This window comes from Macrotis lagotis, chromosome X (assembly GCF_037893015.1).
Source record: "Macrotis lagotis isolate mMagLag1 chromosome X, bilby.v1.9.chrom.fasta, whole genome shotgun sequence".
NCBI lineage: Eukaryota > Metazoa > Chordata > Mammalia > Peramelemorphia > Peramelidae > Macrotis > Macrotis lagotis.
In genome coordinates this window covers 600,951,163-600,974,009 of record NC_133666.1, presented here as the reverse complement: position 1 = coordinate 600,974,009, position 22,847 = coordinate 600,951,163, and the positions used below count along the sequence as shown (strand labels likewise).

General features: G+C 33.9%; 1 pseudogene; it reads left to right on the top strand.

The window, feature by feature from the left end:
- The first annotated feature begins 21,403 nt into the window (after nt 1–21,403).
- On the top strand, nt 21,404–21,885 carry LOC141503358 (large ribosomal subunit protein uL14-like; annotated as a pseudogene).
- The last annotated feature ends 962 nt before the right edge of the window (nt 21,886–22,847 follow it).

Sequence of the window (22,847 nt, the reverse complement as noted above, 5' to 3'; positions counted from 1 at the left end):
ATATTATCTCATTATTATAACTCTCTTTAATGAAATTATTGATTATTTTTATGGTTTGATCTGTAACCTAATCATTCTTCAATATTAGTTTGTTTAATTTCTAATTAGCTTCCATTCTGTTTTTGTGTTTACTTATGAAATATAGTTTTATTGTACTTTGATTGAAGCATAATTCATTTAATACTTCTATTTGACTTTTACAATAAAATTTTTTGTCCTTACATATTGTGAGTCTTTGTAAATGTACTATACACCACCCCCAAAAAAGGTATACTCCTATTTCCATTAAAATCTCACAAAATGGCTATCATATCTCATTTTTCTAAAATTCTATTCACTTCTTTGACTTCTTTCTTATTTATTTCTCAGTTAAAATTATCCAGTACAGAGAGTGGAAGATTGAAATCCATCAGTATTGTAGTACTACTGTTTATTTCCACCTGCAATTCATTTATTTTTCTTTTAAAAAATTAAATGCTTTGACCGAGCAATTCCAATTCTAGATCTATATCCAGAAAAAGTTATTAAAAATGAGAAAAGTTCCACATGTTCCAAAATATTCACAGCAGTACTTTTTGTAGCAGCAAAGAATTGGAATTTAAGTGGATACCCATCAATTGGGGAATGGCTAAACAAATTATGGTGTATGAATATTATAGAATATTATTGCTCTTTAAAAAGCCATAAATGGCTGGACTCTAGAGAAGCATGGAATGACACATGGGATCTAATGCTGAGCAAAGTGAGCAGAACCAAGAGAACAATGTAGATGTTAATAGCAACATTGTTGGATGATGGATGCAGCTCCTCTTAGTAGTTCAAAGAACTAGGACAACCCTATTAGACTAGTTATGGGCAAGGCTATCCCCATCCAGAGGAAGAAAAACAAAACAAAATATAACCAAAAAAACCTTTCAGAATCTGATTACATTCACTTTTTTAAAAATAATCTCTAATGTATTTCTTTCCCTTAATCCTAATTCCTCATACCGAAAATGACTAGTCTGTAGACATGTTTAACATAAATGTTTATGTACAATATTAATCTGACTGTTCCCCACTGAGGGGAAGTGGGTGGGAAGGGATGTGGAAGGAAATTTGGTAACTTAAAAGTATACATAGGCATATGGATGAATGTTGAAAAAATTTCATAATATGTATTTTGAAAAATAAAACACAAATAAAACTAATATCTAAAAAAATAAAAATTTGGATGCTATAGTATTTGACACATATAGGTTTAGTATTGTTTCCTAGTCTATGGTACCTTGTCTGTGGTAACATAAGTTTCCCTTTTTATCTTTTTTAATTAAATTTATTTTAGCTTTAACTTTATCTGAGATCATGATTGCTACCTCAGCTTTTATTATGTCAGCTGAAGCGTAATAAATCCTACTCTAGCCTTTTATTTTAACTCTCTGTGTCTCATCTTAAAATGTGTTTATTTTAAACAATAGACTGTCAGATTCTGGTCTTTTAATCCATTCTTCTATCCATTTCCATTTTTTAATTCATCCCATTCATATTAAAAATTATAATTACTGCATTTTTCTCCATTTTATTTTTCTTCTCTATTGTCCTCAGACTCTCATTTTACCCTAGTCTTCCTCCTATGCTATGTCTAGTTTGCTTCTAACCACCACTCCTTTATTCACACCCTCTTATAGAATCCCTTCTTTATTCTCCGCCTAAGGCAGGGATGGGGAACATTTTTTTTCTGCCAAAAGAAATAAATTAAAAATTAGTCTGCTATATCATTTATTTATTTATTTATTTGTTTGTTTGTTTGTTTGTTTGTTTGTTTTCAGCCATATGCACATATTTATTTCCAAGTTACAAAATTTCCCTCCACTTCCCCTTCCCACCCCCCTCCCCTCAGCAGGGAAAAGTCAGGTTAGCATTTTACATATATGTTTTGTTAAGTATATTTACAAATTAATAATTTGGGGCATGAGGATTTAGGATTAAGGGAAAGATATACATAAGAGATAATTTTTATTAGCTTTCATCAGATACAGAAGCATCATTTTTTTTGTTTTTTGCTTTTCTGTGTGTTTTATTTTGTTTTGTTTTTCTTCCTCTGGATGAGGATATTATAGTCCATAACCAGTCAAATACAGTTGTCATAGTTCTTTAGACTGCAGAGAGGAGCTGCTTCCATCAAGGTCACTCATCTCATAATGTTGTTAATGATGTGTACATTGTTCTCTTGGCTCTGCTCCCTTCACTCAGCATCAGATCCTGTAACTCATTCCATGCTTCTCTAGAGTGCAAACATTTATGGTTTCTTACAGAACAATAGTATTCCATAGTATTCATGCACCATAACTTGTTCAGTTATTCCCCAATTGATGGACATCCCCTCATTTTCCACTTCTTTGCCACTATAAAAAGAGTTGCTATGAATATTTTGGAATGTGTAGGATTTTTCCCATTTTTTATGACTTCATATACATGTATATGCCTAGTATTAGAATTGGTGGGTCAAAGGGTATGAAAAGTTTCATTATTCATTGGGCATAGTTCCATATTGCTCTCCAGAAAGATTGGATCCGTTCTCAACTCCACCAGCAATGCATCAATGTCTCAATCCTCCTACGACCTCTCCAGCAGTGATCATCTTCTCTTTTTCTCATCTGGGATAATCTGATATATGGGAGATGATTCCTCGTTGCTATTTAAATTTGCATTTCTATAATCAATAGTGATTTGGAGCATATTTTCATGTGATTATATATAACTTTAATTTCTTCATTAGAAAACTCTCTGTTCATATCATTTGATCATTTATCAACTGGGGAATGACTTGTGATCTTAAAAATTTGATGCAATTCTCTATATATTTTGGAAATGAAACCTTTATCAAGAACTCCTGGTTGTGAAGATTGTTTCTCAACCTTCTGCTTTCCCATTGATTTTGGCAGCATTTAGTTTATTAATGCAAAAGCTTTTTAATTTAATATAGCCAAAATCATTCATTTTGCATTTTATAATATGCTCTAATTCTTATTTGGTCATAAATTTATCCCTTTTCCATAGAATAGAATTTATGGTATTGTTCTTTATGTTTAAATCCTATACCCATTTTGACCTTATTTTGATACAGTGTGAGATGTGGATCTATGCCAAGTTTTTACCATACTATTTTTCAGTTTTCCCAACAATTTTTGTCAAATAGTGAGTTTTTATCCCAGAGAATAATGTCTTTGAGTTTGTCAAATAGTAGATTGCTGTAGTCATTCACAACTTTTTCTTTTGAACATATCCTAATACACTGATCCATTACTTTATTTCTTGTTTTGTTTTTGTTTTTGCAAGGAGATGGGGTTAAATGACTTTCCCAAAGTCACAAAACTAGGCAATTATTAAATATCTGAAGCCAGATTTGAACTCAGGCACTCCTGACTCCAGGGCTAGTGCTCTATCTACTCTGCCCCATTACTTTATTTCTCAAGCAGTACCAGGCAGTTTTGATGACTGCTACTTTATAGTATAGTTTTAGATCTAGTAGAGCTAGGCTTCCTTCCTTTACATTTTTTTCATCAGTTCCCTTGCTATTCTTGCCCCTTTTTTGCTCCAGATGAATTTTGTTACTATTTTTTCTAGCTCCATAAAATAGTTATTTGGTAGGTTGATTGGTATGGCCCTGAATAAGTAATGTAATTTGGGTAGAATTATCATTTTTATTATATTAACTCGACCTAATCAAGAACATTTGAAAATTTTCCTATTATTTAAATATGGCCTGCTATATTTTGTTAATTAATTAATTAACCCCTAAAAAAGCTACTATGAGTTCATGAATTTTGAATCCTGTCTGTGGTTGTCTTGGAAACACCAGACCACATGATTTCTTGGACATTATATAGCTCACTGGATGGATGCTCCCTGCCCCTGTTTTAAGGAATAATATACATACATATATATATATATATATATATACATATATATATATATGTATATATAATATATATTTGCAAGGCAATGTGGTTAAGTGACTTGCTGTGTGATCTTGAGATCACACAGCTAAGTATTAAGTTTCTGAGACCGGATTTGAACTCCAGACTGCCTGACTCCAAGGCCAGTTCTCTATCCACTGTGCCATCTAACTACCTAAGATATAATATTCTATATTCCTTATTGTACCCATTCCTCTAAGAGTTTCCACATTAGCTTCTCCCCCACTCTCCTAAATCTGAATCTACATACTTATCTAAAAGTCACTCCCTTACCCTATCCTGGTTCTCTATTTCTTTATAAATTTATAAAACTGTGACTTTATTGAGTTTTTTTTTAATTAGTCTTTAATGCTTATCTTTTATTTCTGCAGAATCTTTTATGTCAAATTTTCTACTGAGCTTTTTTTGGGGGCGGGATCACAAATATCTGAAAGTCTTTCATTTCATTAAAATCTTTTTTTATTTTGTTATTATACTTAACTTTGCTGGTTAAGTTATTTTTGGTCCCAGCCCCAGCTCTTTAGCTTTCCAAATTATAGTGTTCCAGGATCTATGTGAAAGCTGTTAGGTTTCATGTAATCTTAATTGTTGCTCTGTGATGTTTGACTTTTTTTCCTTGCTACTTGTAACATTTTCTCCTTAGTTGATTTTGAAAGTTTTTATAAATCCTAATATCATAATTGCTGTTCTGCAATGTTCGTATTTTTTTTCTTGTCACTTGTAATATTTTCATAATCTGGGAGCTTTGAAATTTGGCTATGATATTCCTGTAAATTTTCATCCAGAGATCTCTTTCAAATAAAATCAGTGGAATTATTTTGCCTATTTTTATTTTGTTCTCTTCTTCTAGAACTTCAATTTTTCCTTAATTATTTCTTATAATATAGTTTCAAGTTTCTTTTTTTTTGTAACATTCAGGTTGTCTAATACTTCTTATACTGTCCTCAATCTGTTCTTGAGATCAGTTGGTTTTCTAATAAGATGTTTTTTATATTTTCTATTCTTTTTCATTGTTTTGATTTTCTGTTATTATTTCTTATATTGTCATTTGGTCCCCTTTGCCCAATTCTGGTTTTATTCCTTAAGTTATTAGAATTCTTTCTCTTTCTCTAATTCACTTTTCATGATTTTCTTAAATTGGTTTTATTTTCTCTATTTTTCTTCATTCTCTATCATTTGATTTTTTAAGTTTTTTTAAACTTCTTGAAAGAACTCTTTTGGGGCTTGGGACCATTCTTTTGAGGTAGTAGAGGCATTTTATTTTTACTTTATTATCTTCCTCTGAATATAAACCTAGATTTTCAGATTGTTTCATTTATTTTGCAGTAGAAAATGAACGTCTGGTATTCTTTATTTTCCCTACACACTATTACAGGGTAGGAACTTTTCCATATTAGTTTTGTCTACACTAAGTTGGTACAAGCTAATTCACAGAAAGAAATATGTTAACATTTGGCTTACAGACAATAAGTTAAGATAAGATCACCACTTGTCAAAGATGCTGTAGAAAGCCTTTGTGAGAGGTCCCTTCCAACTCTGAGGGCACTATATGAAAATGAGCAGCAGGTAGATGACTATGGGTAATAACAATCCAATCAGGCAGATATTTACTGATGAATTTGTGTGTATGGTCTATGTTACTGAAAGTTACAGACTAGTTTTCTTGGAGTCATATACTACTTCACAATGTCTTAGATTTTCTTTATCCTCATAGTAGTTATCTATGGTGAGATTGTTTCTCCTTTGCTCACTCATTTTTATTTATTTTAGCAATTTACTATTATACTTGGTTCTAATCCCAAGGAGTGGGGAATGATGCCCCAAGCCTCAAGACCCTCTTACTGCTATTTTCTAAATTGTATCCAGGATCCAATCTTAGGCATTCTCCCAAAGCCATGACTAGGGACCTCAGCTATGCTGTCCTTACAAATGCTTTTTGTTCTCTATGGTCCCTCCTAAATCTATAAACTTCAGTCTCCACTCTCCCCTGGAAGCAAAACAAGCCCTTTGGTGAGTTCCCACAGTCAGCAGGACTCTGCTACTGTACTTCCCCAAATGTACACTCTCTCTTGCTTACCCACAACTTCAAACCTGAGACCATATCTGGCCAGCACAGCTACATCCGGTCTCCCACAAAAGTGAAGAGTCTTTCAATCTTCTCCTGTTTAGCTGTCCAACCCCACACTATTGAGAGGTGAATCTTCTCGAGACTGAGGTTGCTAGTAGACCCAGGTGGCCCCAGGGCTTATTGTATGTTGATTTAACTGAATCTGTCCAGAAATATTAATTTTTCATTGGAACAAATTTGCCTTTGAAGGTTGACTTTTCCTGATGTCTTCTTAAGTTGTCTTAGGAAGACAACTACCTTACCCTGAACTTTCCCTTTAAGATGATGTTCTGCCTTGTTGTTGAGGAAAATTGGGAAAACCTTGAATTTTTTGACCTACTTCAACATCTCCCCTAAATCTTCCCAAGAAGGATAACATACATGACATCTAAATGGAACTGAAAAAGAATATACATATTTCTCAGTACTACATGGAACTTGTACAAAAAATTGACCATGTAGAGCACTACTAAAAACATGGAAAAATGCAAAATTTTTTTAAAAACCTTTACAAATCATAAAGTTAATATAATCATTCTTTCAGGGACCAGAAACAAAAGATGAAGACTCAAATGGAGATTTACCCAGGAAATTCTACATAATGAGTTGGGTCAAAGTACAAAATATAGAAATGGTTAATGAATATAGAAAAGAAAATTATAATGCTGAAATATATTAAAATTTCTGAAATAAAATTAAAACAGTCTTCTGGGTAAAAATCATATCCATACAAACATGCATTAACAAAATAGAAAAAGAAGGGATTAATGAACTGAATATTTTTTTTTAATTTAGAACCATATGGAACCTCAGAGATCATCTAGAACAGTTTATTTTATTGTTGAGGAAACTGAAAATGACTTAAGTCACATAAGTAATATCTAGTAGAACTGTGATAGTAATTGTTAACAAACCCTTCAAATCTAGAACAAAGTTTTATTGAATTGAATTAAATTGAATTGGTATAATTGAAAGAACCATGGTTGATCTGAGTTTGTTTTTATTAGCTATGAAATATTGAGCAGATTACTTAACCATTCTGGTTCTTCATTTTTCCAACTCTCCTGTGAGGGGTTTGAATTACAAGGCCCTGCCAGCTCTAAATCCTGTTGCCTTGTGAATTTAATTGAATTGGATCAAACTAATCAATTTAATCAATGTTAGTCCAATGATAAGCTACTATAATCATAATGAACTAGGACAGGCAACTAGCTATATGCCTCAGTTAACTGGTATTTTTTATTAGGCTACAAAGAGAAAAAATGAATTTAATGAAAATATATGTGTGTTATAAATACACATGTGTACAAATGCATACTACACACATATACTCATAAACACACACACACACACACACACACACACACACACACACACACACACACATCTGTGGTTGAATTTCCCCACAAAGAATTTTCAACATCAGTTCTCTGGAGAAAATACTAGCAAGAAAGTAGAGGGGGAAAAACCCACTGATGATCTCATTTACAGTAAGAGTGATGAGCAAAGTGAATTTTGCAGTGACCCAAATATCATGTGTAATATTTATCTTTCTGCCATGGTTAAAGAACTTTTAGTTCTTTGGCTCAAATGCAAGTTAGTCTCACTCTCAGAAGGTAAATGAGTGAGATAAATGCTTCTCCTTTCTCCAGGTAATCAGAGAGAATGAAGCATTCATTTTCAAAGGAACTAAAAGCTTCAATGTGAAAACAAGGAAGCAAAAAAGTATGTGACCTGGAAAGAGGAAATATTGATGTGTCAACTGTTCATCAAGGTGCTGGTGGATTAAAAAAAAGCATAAAAAGGAGATGAAAGAACAATGAGCAATTGGAACTATGAACAAGATGCAAGGTTTTTTCTAGAGAAGAAGGAGTTGAATTAGAGATTATCCAATAAACTAAAGAAAGAGAGGAGAAAGGAGAGAGAGAGAGACAGAGAGACAGAGACAGAGACAGAGACAGAGACAGAGACAGAAAGAGAGAGAGATGTCACGAGGACTGTTGATAACTGGAAGTTTCTAAAGCAACTATTTTTCAACCTGATAACAATAGATTTACTGTTTTGTCATACATTTAGGAAATGATAGAGAATATTCCAAGATGTATTGGTTCTAATATATGGACTACTACCTACTTCCAGTTTTTAATATAAAAGGAATCTAAAAATAAATTATGAAATGTCTTCATACATAAACAAATTGAAGACTTTGGGGCACAGGTGGTGTTTTCATCCTTACTGCTTCTTAAAGGCAAATGATATAGAAGAGAAAGACCTACTGACAAACAAATAACATATTGTGGGCTGGGGATATTGCCAGGGTCACAAGAAAACCTGGATCCTGTTAAGATAAGTAAAAGTCCATTTCAAAGTATACAGAACTGTTTCAGAGGGAGACTACTCTAGACTAGTGGTCATATGATCTAGAGGTCTGGAGGTCCCAGAAGCCTTACTCACTATCTAATCAGATAATTGAATCCTCTGACTATGGTTATCTATTGTTACCTTGACCTAGGCCCAGATTCCAATGTAAAGTTACAAATGGAATATAGTATATTGTTTCTTCTTGTTGAGAGTTGAAATGGAAGTTCCTCTGACTTTCTCAGATTCACTTGGCTTTGAGGTTTACATTTTTTTAATCATATAATTATTCTCACGAGCCCATAATAAAAAAATTATTTCCACTTTCATGTTCCAAGCAGAACACCAAGGCAGAACACCTGAAATATTACCAAGCCTGATATCTTAGGGTTTTGTTTGCTTTTAAAAATTAACATTTTAAAGGATTCATATTCCCATTATTGAGAAAATAAAAATTATTAAGGTCTTTTTTGGGAAGTAAATATCAAAGGACGAATTATAAACTATTGACTTTGGAGGAAACTCCAAGTCAGAGCAGACATCTTGGGGAAAGCTTTGGATTCCTTAGGGATGGATATGGCAGAAGGTGGGGAGGATAAGCTTGGGTGGAGAGGAGGCCTAAAGAGAGAGAGAAATGACAAATAATTTACTTTTCTAAGAGAAAATGGGGGAGCAGTGATGCTAAAAGTTCTGCAGAATCATATGCTTCCTTGAAGGTAGAAAAGGAATGAAGGCTACACAAGGAAACATTCATTCATTCTCCCTTCAAAGGGACTATTGTAACAGATCTACATTTCAACTGTGCCTAGTCTGACCAGCCTTCTCTTTGAATCACGGTTTTTCATTGGGATTCTTAAAGATGTTTCCTATATTTCACTAATTAAATTCTCTTTGTCTCAGAACTTTTAAATTCAGTTCATAATAGCAGTTTTTGATAGATTAAATCCAACTCAATAAAGAACAACAAAACAAAATTGAGATAGATAGAATAGAAAGAAGGAGAGACAGAAAGACAGAGAAAAAAGTATCACTTAAAATAACTCTGTCTTTTAGCAGGTCATATATAATGTTCCCAGACAAATTCTGTATTGTTTGAATTGGTGTGTGTTCACCAGCTTCTAAGGAATTATAGTCAAGATTGTTCCTTCTGTATTTCAAACTCTCTTCAGATATGATGATCAGTGGATAGCTTTATACATTTTCAAGAGAATAAATATTTTGAATCAAGAAGAACCTTCTAGGGGCATTAGGAAGTTACCGCCTTAATCAAATTGTGTGAATACTTAGAATTCACTTTCCTGTGACCTAAGGTTTTGACTTGCTACTTAGTAGGGGAATAATGATTTATTATCACCAATATGCCACTTCAAATAACTAGAAAATATGTTGGCATACAATGATAATTATGGAATGACTGAGAACAGCTCTTCACAGAATCCTCTTCACAGAATAAACTATAATAAAGATAATGTTCTATTCCTTCACAGATAAATAGTAATGATTCTCCACTATTAACTTCATATCACTTCTGCCCTATCTGTATAGTCACTGGTGACATGATGGAATTTGTGTTTTATCAGAAGAGTTAAATATGAAATTAATTTATGCAGATACAGTAAAAAGAGTTGGTGAATCTATATGTTGCCCCTAATAACAGTTCTTTTTAGGGTTTTAAGGCTTTCAAAACACCTTTGTTATAACGAACATGTGAGACAGATAATAAATATACTATTATCTCCATTTTGCAGACAAAGAACTTTGGGCTTTATAAAGATTAATTTCTTATCTCTTTTTATTTTAAATTTTATTTTTGCGTGTGTGTGTGTGTGTGTGTGTGTGTGTGTGTGTATGTTTGTGTGTGTGTGTGTGTGTGTGTGTGTGTGTGTGTGTGTGTGTGTAGGGTAAGAAGCTGAGTAGTTTATCAGGGAATTTACAAAGTATGCCAACCTAAATTCATTCCCATATCAGACACATACAGTCTGTGCAACCCCAAGCAAGTCCCTTTATCTCCTAATACTCTAGAAAAATCTCTATGATTATAAACAAGAGTAAGTGACAATTTATGTTGGATCAATGAAACTTCAGTCATTTGAGATCACAGGTCTAATAAAGTCATAATTCATACACACTTCTACACATCCATGTAAGGATATATAACCCTTGAATCAAGGTCCCATTTTGATACAAAGAGATAATGTACACTTGAAAAACTTCTCACTCTTTTAGCTCATTTGACTCATATGTTCTGAGAGTTGTAATATCAGACAATCCCAAGAGAAGAAACTAATAGCCCTCATAAGCACATAGTCTAATAAAAACTCACAACATCAACCATTCAATTTACAAGGTAATGGAAACAGTAAACTTGTAGTTAAGAAATCAATACCCTTGTTTACCCTTTTTTTGTATTTTGAGTGAAAGAGTAGAATATAAAAAAGCACTGTTAGGGAACTACAAAACTAAGAATAAGATTACAGGCTTATAAAAATGTCTTCAAAATTGACTTATATCATAATTAAAAATAATTCTAAAAATACAAGATACATAAAATTCCTGGAAATAGAATAGGTACCATTACTTTCCTAAGTCCAACTGAGTCTACCATAAAACAAAGTTCACTTCCTAAAATTGCACAGATGGAGAGAAAAGGGAGAGAATAATCATTGCTTCCTTTTTCCTTCTCCCAGATAGGACACAAAAAAGTGAAATATTTCTCCTGTGTATTGAAGAAATACATGCACCCCAAAAAAGGAGTATAAAATTGATGCATTTTCCCAGGCAAAAGAGGAAGGAGAGTAACATTAAAAATAAAGTTCTTTAAAACATCTCTATATTATTAAATTTCATAAATTAATTACAGTCTGATTAGTTTATAGGCCACTAATCTTGTTTCTTCTTACTAAAAATCTATGTCTGTCTCTCATGGGCCTTAAGAATTGGGGGAAATATATATTATATAGTATTCTAAGCTCTGTATCAGCTTTTAGAGTCAGTTAAACATTCTCACATTATAAGGAATAAATAATTTTTTTAATAAAAGAGACTCTGTCCTGTTAATGGTAGAGAGCTGCCTTCTCAATTGAGTCATATATCTGAGCCCATTTTCCTAAGTCCAATTGTTCTGTAGTTAACTGAAGAAGGAAGAAACCATTATGCTCCCTGCCCTCTCCAATCAAAATAGCAGTGTCAGGTGATAATGATAATATTGTCAAGGATGGTTAAGTAGGCAGGCTCCTACTAGTGCCAATAATCAATCCTCATCCCAGTAACAAATGTAAGATTTGTATTTTATTTCCCTTACTTGTTCCTCTCTATAGCCACTCTCTCTCTACAAGATTGTTTTGGAAGAAGAGAAGGCGGGAAGGAGATAGAGATAGAGACATACAGAGGAAGAGACAGAGAGCAAAGAGGGGAGAGGAAAGGAGTGGAGGAGGAAAAAGTTAAAAAAGGTTTAACAGATTACCAATAGGACAATGAACTGGATAAAGGAAGAGAATGACCCAAATTGTATTTGGGAAATTAACTAGTTCTTTCAATAATCCTAAATTGTTCTCTGTCAAAGAAATCATATGTTTCTAACACCATTGCACTCTCAATAATGTTGTATGGCTACAAATAATAGTCTCTGATGGAGAAAATTGTGAATTTTACCAAAGAGAGTGGAAAGTTCATAGTGACTATAAGTAAAAGACAGAATATTACGAAAAATATCACAAAAAAGCAAAAGAAGTGAAATAGGGATATCATTCAGAAAATGTATGATCATAAAAGGAGTTGAATTGATGATTTAGTGAGGTTAAGAGTTAGATGAAAAACCCTAAAGTTAGGAGTAGTGTGTTCCTAGAATGTTAAAATGCCTCAGGCCTGCTGAGTGTATTCTCTGCGACAAAGAAGAGTGAACAGGAAGGGGAAAGCATAGATAAGTTATGATTTCTCCAATTGGAAAGAATATTGTTATTGGGGAGATCACAGAATTACTTAAATTTTTAATAATGTACATACATATAAACACACACAGACACACATACAAGTCAAGAACATTCACTGCTACATTGCATTTGCTCTAACTAGTCCAACAGTATGGTAAAGAAACTTACAATTAGCAAATGAACTGAATTGACTCGACTTGAATGCCTAAACAGAAACTGGATCTCCAGACCTTTCCCGATTCTTCATTTCTCTCATCCACCAGCCCCATTAGAATTTATCCTATGTACTATGACCCTAGGACTATGCTCTATCCCAAAGAACAGATTTGTGCTAATATATTTATGCATGACTTTTTCCAGTGCAGGTTTGTGTTTTAAAAAGAACCCATTAGAATCAAGGTCTTAACTCAAAGGAATGATTTAATGGCAGAAATTTAAGACAACATGAAAGGAAAAAAATTATTCAGTACAGCCAGAGCTTTCAGTAAAAGAGACTGTATTAAAAAAGATTATCTTCTAATAAATGTTATGGTTAAGCATTTTTAAGTATTAGAGAGCAAAAGAGTCTGACCTCTCTAAGAAATCTCCACAATGACCCTCTCCATTTCAAGACTAATCCATCTACTTATACCCTTATTCTCTTATCTTACCTACCCTGACCTACTTTCTTTCCTAATTTCCCAAGTTCTTTTGAAGGTAATAGCAACCTTCACAACAGTCAAGTTCACAAAAAGAGTTTCCTTGATTCTTTTCCCTGCCTCACCTCCATAATAATCAGTCATCCAATCATTTGCTAATTTTTGATCATTCTATCTTGCATCTATCCCCTTTTCCTATCTTAGTTTAGCTACTCATCATCTCTCCTGGAGTATGGAAATAGCTTTCTTCCATCCAGTCTCCCCCCTTTGTATTCATTTTCTACTTGACTTCCAAAATGATAAGCCTAAAGCATAGACCTGAGCATATTAATCTTCTGATGAAAAAGTTCCAAGGACAATAATATTTGACATGTAGTCAACACATAATAGATACTTATAATCTAATTGGCAACATGTTTTATCTATCCTCCATATGCTATTATCATCACTATAAAATAAATAAATAAGAAACTGAGGTTCAGGGAGTTTTAGTGATTCACATAATTAGTAAGTTTCTGAGATAGGAATTGGCTACAGTTCTTAATGCCAACTCCAGAGTTATATTCATTATTCCACTTAACTCTCTATGACATATGAAATTCAATTCAGGAAATTAAATAAACTTATTTCTTACTTTAAATAAAAAGAAATGGGAGGGAAGAACTTCCTTGTAGAATCATCAGAGAGAGAAGAGGGACCAATTCTACTCCTTACTACCTTAGAGACCACGGGTAAATTACTTAAGCTCTCTGGGACTCAGCTCCTCATCTTTAAAATTAAGGTTTGGATTAGTTCGTCTCTAAAGCTCCTACCAGGTTCTAAAATTCCAAATCAATAATATTCCAAGCTTAGAAAAATATGAATAAAAATAAGGGCAAGGTATGAGGAATGGAGGGTAGACTATGTTTTGAAAGAGAACATACCAACCAATCAAGTGATTGATGGCATTAGTTGCACAATTATGTTTATTGTAATAAAGGGTATGTTATGCAAGGTGTCCTTCTTACTTGCCTATATTAGAACTGATTGATAGGAAACAGGACTATTGGAGATGGTTGGCTACTGTGAGACTCTTTGGTCTTAAATGGTTTTGTTACTTCCCTTATCAGTGAGCCACCATGGAGCATTATCAATGCTGGAGAAGCACCAATATGTGACAACTGATGACAGAATGCAGCAACCCACTATATCCTAATTAATCATCAATACAGCCTTTCTTCTCAGACCATCCACCCTGACTACTTTGCAGTATGGCACCATTGGCAGCAGCTTTAATATTAGGGCAATGTCAACTGCCACTCTTAGGTCTACGCTGCTCTGCTCAATTAGTTCAAATAAACTCAAACTCACCACTAAAGTTCATCGAAGGGATAAAATAAGAGTTACTGTAAAGATATGGTAGGGACATATTAGAAAGGGATAAAGAACATGTAGACATCAGATTCATATATAAGAGATTATGAATGGATAGTTTCAGAAAAACCTAGGAAGACAAATATCAACCGATACAAAATGAAATGAGCAGAATCAGAACAAGTCATACAATGACAAGAATATTGTAAAGATAATCAACTTTGAAAGATATAGGAAGTCTGTTCAGCACAATGACCAACCACAATCAAGGGATTTATGATGAAATATACTATCCACCTCTAGATAGAAATCTAATGAATTCAGAGTACAAATTAAATCATACTTTTTTCTTTCTCCTTCCTTCATCTCTTTTCCCCTTTCATTATTTTTTAAAATTTTCTTTTTTTTCTTCCTTTTCCTTCCTCCCTCCCTCCCCTCCTTCCTTCCTTCCTTCCTTCCTTCCTTCCTTCCTTCCTTCCTTCCTTCCTTCCTTCCTTCCTTCCTTCCTTCCTTTCTCTCTCTCTTTCTTCCTATCTTCTTTCCTTCTTTCTTATTTTGCTTTGTTTCTTTCCAAAAAGACTAATATGGAAATTTGGAATTTTGGAAATTCCAAAAAGACTAATATGGAAATTTGGAAATTTAAATAAATATACATAAAACAATTTCCTTATTTATCCATTGAGAAAACCCTTTACAATTTTGTACTATGTCACATATTTGTAAAGGGTTTTCTCAATGGATAAATAAGGAAATTGTTTTATGTATATTTATTTAAATTATTTTTATTTTAAATTTTATACAATGGAATCTTTTTTTGTAAGTTTTTGCAAGGCAATGGGGTTAAGTGGCTTGCCCAAGGCCACACAGGTAGGTAATTATTAAGAGTCTGAAGCTGGATTTGAACTCAGGGACTGCTGACTCCAGGGCCGGTGCTCTATCCACTGCACCACCTAGCCTCCCTGTGCTACCTAGCCACCCCCTACAATGGAATCTTTAAAATGAAGGATAGATATTCACTTGTCAGATATATTTTAAAGAAGTTTCCAATTCAATGACAAATTGAACTAAATTCCAATTCAATGAAGAAATTGGACATTTCTCTATTCTTTTCTGATCCAGAGATTCTGTAATGCTAGGACTTCAAGTCCAGGTTTCCTAAGACTATCATCCTGTTACTTAATGTCCTTAGCTGGTAGGTTCTTAGGTAAGTTACTTATTCCTTCCTAATAATACTTGCTCCATCTATCTCTTATTGTAACTGTTGTTCAAAAGAGATAGGAAATCGGGGATGCTAGGTGGTGCAGTGGATAGAGCACTGGCCCTGGAGTCAGGAATACCTGAGTTCAAATCTGATCTCAGACACCTAATAATTACCTAGATGTGTAGCCTTGGGGAAGCCACTTAACCCCATTTGCCTTGCAAAAATCCTAAAAAAAAAAGAGAGATAGGAAATTGTTAATAATAAATAATTAGCATTTATATGAAATTATGTTTCTAGCACTGTGCTCAGCACTTTAGTAATATTAGCACATATGATCCACACAACAATCATAGGAGGTAGGTTGTATTATTCCTCATTTCACAGTTGGAGAAACTGAGGCAGACAGAGATTAGGTGACCTGCCCATGATTACACATCTAGTAAGTGTCTGGGGTCAAATCTGAACTCAAGTATTCTTGACTCCAGACCCGGAGTTCTTTTTACTGCACGGGTTAGAAAACATCATATAAATATAATCTAGTATGGTTGTTTTAATTAAGAGAAGAGTTGTCCTGCTTCTCTCAACATACTATGTAGATTACTATATACTTTGTTTAAGAGTAGACTGTCCTAGCACAGATTGGGCAGCTAGGTGGTACAGTGGATTGAGCACTGCCTTTGAAGTCAGGAGGATGGGGGTTTGAGTCCAGTTTCAGACACATGACTTTTAATAACTGTGTGATCTTGGAGAAGTCATTTAACCCTGTTTGCCTTGAATCCTAGGTCCATCTCTAATTATCCTGATTCATATCTGATCACTGGACCCAGAAGACTCTGAAGGAAAAAGTGAGGCTGCTGACTTAGCACAGTATACTCTCACTAAAATTCAATTCATGTACTGGTCATGGTATCACCTCCCTAATGTCAGGGTCTTCTTTGAGAATGAATGACACCTCCAACAACAAATTATAAAGCAATATTCACCAAAATAAAGTCAAATCCAAATAACTGGAAAAATGTCAATTGCCACGGTTAGATCGATCTAATATAATAAAATGACAATTCTACCGAAATTAAATTATTTATTCAGTTTCATGCCAATCAAATTACCAAATAATTATTTTACTGAACTAAAAATAGTAACAAAATTCATCTGGAGAAATAAAAGGTCCAGAATAGCAAGGGAATCAATGAAAAACATGTAAAGGAAGGTGGCACAGTTCTACCAGTTCTAAAACTATAGTATAAAGTGGCAGTCATCAAAACTGCTTGGTACTAGTTAAGAAATAGAATAATGGATCAGTGGATTGGGATAGGTTCAAAAGAAACAATATTAATTGATTAAGTAATATATTGTTTGAAAAACCCAAACACATTGACTTTTATGATAAGTACTCATTATTTGACAAAAATTGTTGGGAAAACTGGAAAATAAAATGGCAAAAACTAAGTATAGACCCACATCTCATACCCTATACCAAAATAAGGTCAAAATGGGTACAGGTTTTAGACATAAATGTCACCATTTATGTCACCATAGATAAATTAATAGACTATCAGATCTATGGAAAGGGAACACATTTATGACCAAACAAAAAACAGTTCATTATAAACTGCCAAATAAATGATTTTGACTATATTAAATTAAAAAAATGCACTAATAAAAATCAATGCTGCCAAAATTGGAAGGAAAGCAGAAAGCTGGGAAACAAACTTCACAACTTGGAGTTCTGATAACAATCTCATTTCTAAAATATAGAGAGACTTTTTTTAAGATCACAAGTCATTTCCCAATAGTTTTCAAATGAAAAAATTAAAGTTATTAGAGAAATGTAAATTGAAACAAATCGGAGGTATCACCTCCCACCTATCAGATTGGTTAAGATGACAAAAAAGAGACAAAGATCAATTATGAAGAGGTTGTGGGAGGATTAGGACATTGATTCATTGCTGGTGGGGTTGGAAACAGATCCAAACTTTCTGAAGAGCCCACAGAGCAATAAAACTGCTCAGAACCTTTGACCCAGCAATTCCAATTCTAGGCCATATTCAGAACAAATTATAAAAAATGAGAAAAGTTGCACATAATCCAAAATATTCGTAGTAGTTTCTCTTATAGTGGCAAAGAGTTGGAAATTGAGAGGATGCCCATCAATTGGGGAATGGCTAAACAAGTTATAGTACATGAATACTATGGCATATTATTGTTCTATAAGAAACCATAAAAGGTTGGACTCTAGAGAAACATTGAATGAATTACAGGATCTGATGATGAGCAAAGGGTGTAGAACCAGGAGAACAATGTTCACATTAATAGCAACACTGTGAGATGAACAACCCTGATGGAAGCATCTGCTCTCAGCAGTTCAGAGAGCTAGGACAACCCTAACAAGCTAAGAATAATGCTATCCCTATCCAGAGGAAGAAAAACAAAACAAAGCAAAACAAAAAAATCCTTCAGCAACTAATGAGCTCTACTTCACTTTTAAAACAAATATCCCTAATGTATTTTTCCCTTAATCCTAATTTCTCATACCAAAAATGACTAATCTGTAAACATGTTTAATACAAATGTATATATGCAATATTAACCTAACTGTTCATCACTGAGGGGAGGGGGGTGGGAAGGAAATTTTGTAGCTTAAAAGTATATATAGGCATATAAATGAATGTTGAAAACTTTCATAACATGTATTTGGAAAAATAAAATATCAATAATTTTTTTATAAAAAGAATGAAGGAGAAACATCAGTTTGGGTCACATGGTTATGTTTTCCACTCTCCTTTCTAATTCCCTCCATTATCAGTAGAATGTGAACTCTAAGTGGTCAGAGATAGATTCATTTTTGTTATTTTATTCACAAAAGCTAGCACATTGTAGGAACTATATAAAAACTAGATGGATAGATAGATAGATGATTGATAAATAGATTAATAGGTAAACAGATGATAGATATGGAGATTGAGAGATGATTGAGAAATAGATAAATAAATAGATTGATAGAGTGATGGATAGATTGATAGGTAGGTAGACAGATGGACAGACAGATGATAGATGGATGGACAGATAGATAAATAGATGAGAGAGAGAGAGAAGGAGAGAGAGAGAGAGAGAGAGGGAGAGGGGGAGAGAGAGAGAGAGAGAGAGAGAGAGAGAGAGAGAGAGAGAGAGAGAGAGAGAGAGAAAGATAAATAGAAAGAAAGACAGACTGACATCCAGACACATAGACAGACAGACAAATAGAGCTTTGAAGGGAGGGTTTTCAGAAAATCATCAGTCAGAATGAATCTGCCTCTCTTGTCCCCAATTCACTGATGGTGTTCATTTAGGGACACAGACAGAATTAGCCAAAGAGCTTTCCCCCCCCTTTCTCCTAGGCTACCCCCTTCCTAATAGTCTAGAAGTTATTTTGGCTGCACTTAGATATTAAATTTCTTCCAACCTCCCCATGACTCCACACACTGAGACAAAACATTAGAGTAGAGAAAATGTGGCCCCGGGTGGATACTTGAGTGACTTCTGCCTTAGGCAAGCCTGGCATTGAAGCTTTCAAGTTTTATTTTATGTTTCCATCTTCTATTTGGTTTCCTACTTTCCATCAATTGGATTCTTCTGAAAAAGCCTATTATTGTCAACCACTTTAAATTTCAGCTCCATAGTTACTTCAAGCAAGAGGACAAATAATATCACATGATAAGCACTTTGCAGACCCCACAATGCTATATACAGCCTAACTATTCTAACTTTTCTTGTTCCTGTTTTTATAATGATAATGATAATTATTATTATTATTATTATTATTATTATTATTATTATTATTATGCAGTTACTGGTGGAGAGGAGGCTATATTCTGCTGTTCTATAAATGTTAATAACTTTAAAAGAATGACTTAATTTTCTATAACTTAAGAATTGTAAAGTCATTGCTGACTTCATCCTCTGAGGATGTCGGCACAATTGTGTATGATTATTCTCATATTTGTTGTTCTTCATTCATTCAGTTGTGTCCTACTCTTCATGGTCTCATAGGTTATTCTCATTTTTACAGGGAAATAAATAATCTCAGAGAAGTTAAAAGACTTATCCAAAGTCAAACTAATTAGCTGGGTTTGAACTCAAATGTACATCCAATTTTCACACCATTGTTTTTACCATTTTGACCCCCAATTTCTTTTCTCATTAACTGCTTCTGCTAATAACTTCCTGTATATCATATACAACAGTATGAATTCACATAAGGCTACACCCCCAGAAAGATAGAAAAACCCAAGAGCCACAACTCTCATTTTTCCACAAAATCTGAAAGAACAGGAAAAAGAATATCATGGGGAGGGCATTCCTCTTTAGCTTCCTTAAAGTAATTACATTAATTGGACCTCTCTACCTTTAGGCACAATATAAAATATCCAGTTGGAAGAACTCTTACAATATAGCATGTGAGAACATTTACTCATATAACATTAGAACTGAAAAAGCTCATAGAAGATAGAATGCTAGAGAAATCATCTTAAAACATTACAGCTGGAAAAGGCCTTAAGAAACAGAATGCTAGGACATAAAGCAAAGAATATTAGGACTGAAATGAGCCTAAGGACATAGAATGTTAGAACATAAAACATAAGACTATCAGAACTGGAAAGGATCTTGTAATACATTATAGTATAGTTAGGACCTTTGAGATCATGTAGTCTGACCACCTTCACTTTATGAATAAGGAAAAGGATACTTCAGAGCTCAACCTTCCCTTCCTTCTCTCATTCCTTTCACAACCCAAATATTGAACAATGCTATACCTTTCCTATCCCCCTCTTACCTGTTATAACTTGGCACATAATGCTTTTCCTCTATTGAAACTCTTAACCTCCCAGACTTCTTTCCAACAAGTACAAAAACCTTCTATAATTCTCATTCATCCTGACCTATGAAGTAGAGAGTAGATTCCAGTTTGAATGAATGTTCCTTCTTGCCAGAGTCTATGACTAATATTAAATACAGAATCATAGAATTAATCCTGAAAAGCATCATAGAGTCCAACAGCAAAACCCTCTCATTTTATAGATTAGGGGGCTGGATTTAGAGTTGCTGGGAACCTTATTGATCATGTAAATCAATATTTCCCACTGTAAAGAGACTAATAAACATTTTAGTCCCCTCCTTGACTCCACCCCACTGAGGAGGGGGCTAAAGATTACTATGAGAAACAATTGAGGGAAGCTAGGTGGTGCAGTGGATAGAGCACCAGCCCTGGAGTTAGGAGTACCTGAGTTCAAATCCAACCTCACACACTTAATAATTGCCTAGCTGTGTGGCCTTGGACAAGCCACTTAACCCCATTGCCTTGCAAAAAGCTAAAAAACAAGAGAGAAACAATTGAATCTTTTTTCTTATATAGTCTCTAATTAAATCCAGTAAAATACATAACAAGATTTAATATAGAAAGCAATCTATTGATAGGAAACCCAACAAAAATCATAATTATCTCAATCAATGCTGCAAAAGCCTTTGATAAAATACAACATCCATTCCTATTAAAAAAAAGATTGGAAAGAACAGGAATAAATGGAGTTTTTCCTTAAAATAATAAATAGTATCCGTCTAAAAAAATCAACAAATATCATGTGTAATGGGAATGAACTTGGAGAATTTCCAGTAAGATCCAGGTGAAATAAGGGTGCTCATTATCTCCATTACTATTCAAAATGGTAATAGAAATATTAGCTTTAACAATAAGAGAAGAAAAAGAAATTGAAGTAATCAGAATTGGCTAGAGGAAGCAAAGCTTTCACTCTTTGCAGATGATATGATGGTATACTTAGAGAACCTAAGAAAAATCATCTTAAAAACTACTTGAGTTTCCGGGAGCCAAGATGTCTAAGCGAGGACGTGGTGGGTCTTCTGGAGCAAAGTTCCAAATTTCCTTGGGTCTCCCAGTTGGAGCTGTCATCAATTGTGCTGATAATACAGGTGCCAAGAACCTGTACATCATCTCTGTGAAGGGGATTAAGGGAAGATTGAACAGGCTACCTGCAGCTGGTGTGGGTGACATGGTAATGGCCACAGTCAAAAAGGGAAAACCAGAACTCCAGAAGGTCCATCCAGCAATGGTAATACGGCAATGAAAGTCATATTGGAGAAAAGATGGTGTGTTCTTATATTTTGAGGACAATGCAGGGGTCATAGTAAACAACAAAGGAGAGATGAAAGGTTCAGCCATTACAGGACCTGTTGCCAAGGAGTGTGCTGACTTGTGGCCCAGGATTGCATCTAATGCCGGCAGCATTGTCTGATTCTCCTAAAAAGTTCATTTGTAAACAAAAAACCACCCCCATTAAAGTGTCTGCCTATCTAAACAAAACTACTTGAAGCAATTAACAAATTCAGTAAAGCAGTAGAATATTAACAAATTCACAGAAATCATGCATATATATATATACATATATATATACATACATACATACATATGATCAACAAGGTCGAAGAGCAAGAGATAGAAAAATAATTTCCATTAAAGTAACTGTAGCCAACATTAAATACTTGGGAATCTACCACCCAAGGCAAACCCAGAAACTTTATGCACAAAATTACAAAACACTTCTCACCCCAATAAAGTCAGATCTAAATAATTGGAAAAATATCAATTGCTCATGGTTAGGTTGAGCTAATGTAATTAAAACGACAATTCTACCCAAAATAAATTACTTATTCAGTGCCATACCAATCAAAATATCAAATAATTATTTTACTGAGCTAAAAAATGAGTACCAAAATTCATCTGGAGGAACAAAAGGTAAAAAGTAGCAAGGGAATCAATGGATAAAGATGTAAAGGATGGTGGTCTAGCTCTACCAGAACTAAAACTATACTACAAAGTGGCAGTCATCAAAACTACCTGTTACTGGTTAAGAAATAGAGTAAGGGATGAATAGATTAGAATAAGTTCAAAAGAAATAGTAGTAAATGACTACAGTAATCTTCTCTTCAACAAACACAAAGATATTGGCTTCTGGGATAAGAACTAGTAAGTTGACAAAAATTGTTGGGAAAACTGGAAAATAGTATGGCAAAAACTAGGCATAGATCCACATCACTCACTCTATATGAAAATAAAGTCAAAATGGGTACAGAATTTAGACACAAAGTGAGAGACCAAGAAATATTCAATCAGATCTATGGAAAGGAAACAAATTTATGACCAAGCAAGAAATGGAATATATTATAAATTGCAAAATAAATGAGTTTGACTCTATTAAATTAAAAAATATTCTGCACTAAGAAAATCAATGCTGCCACAATTAAAAGGAA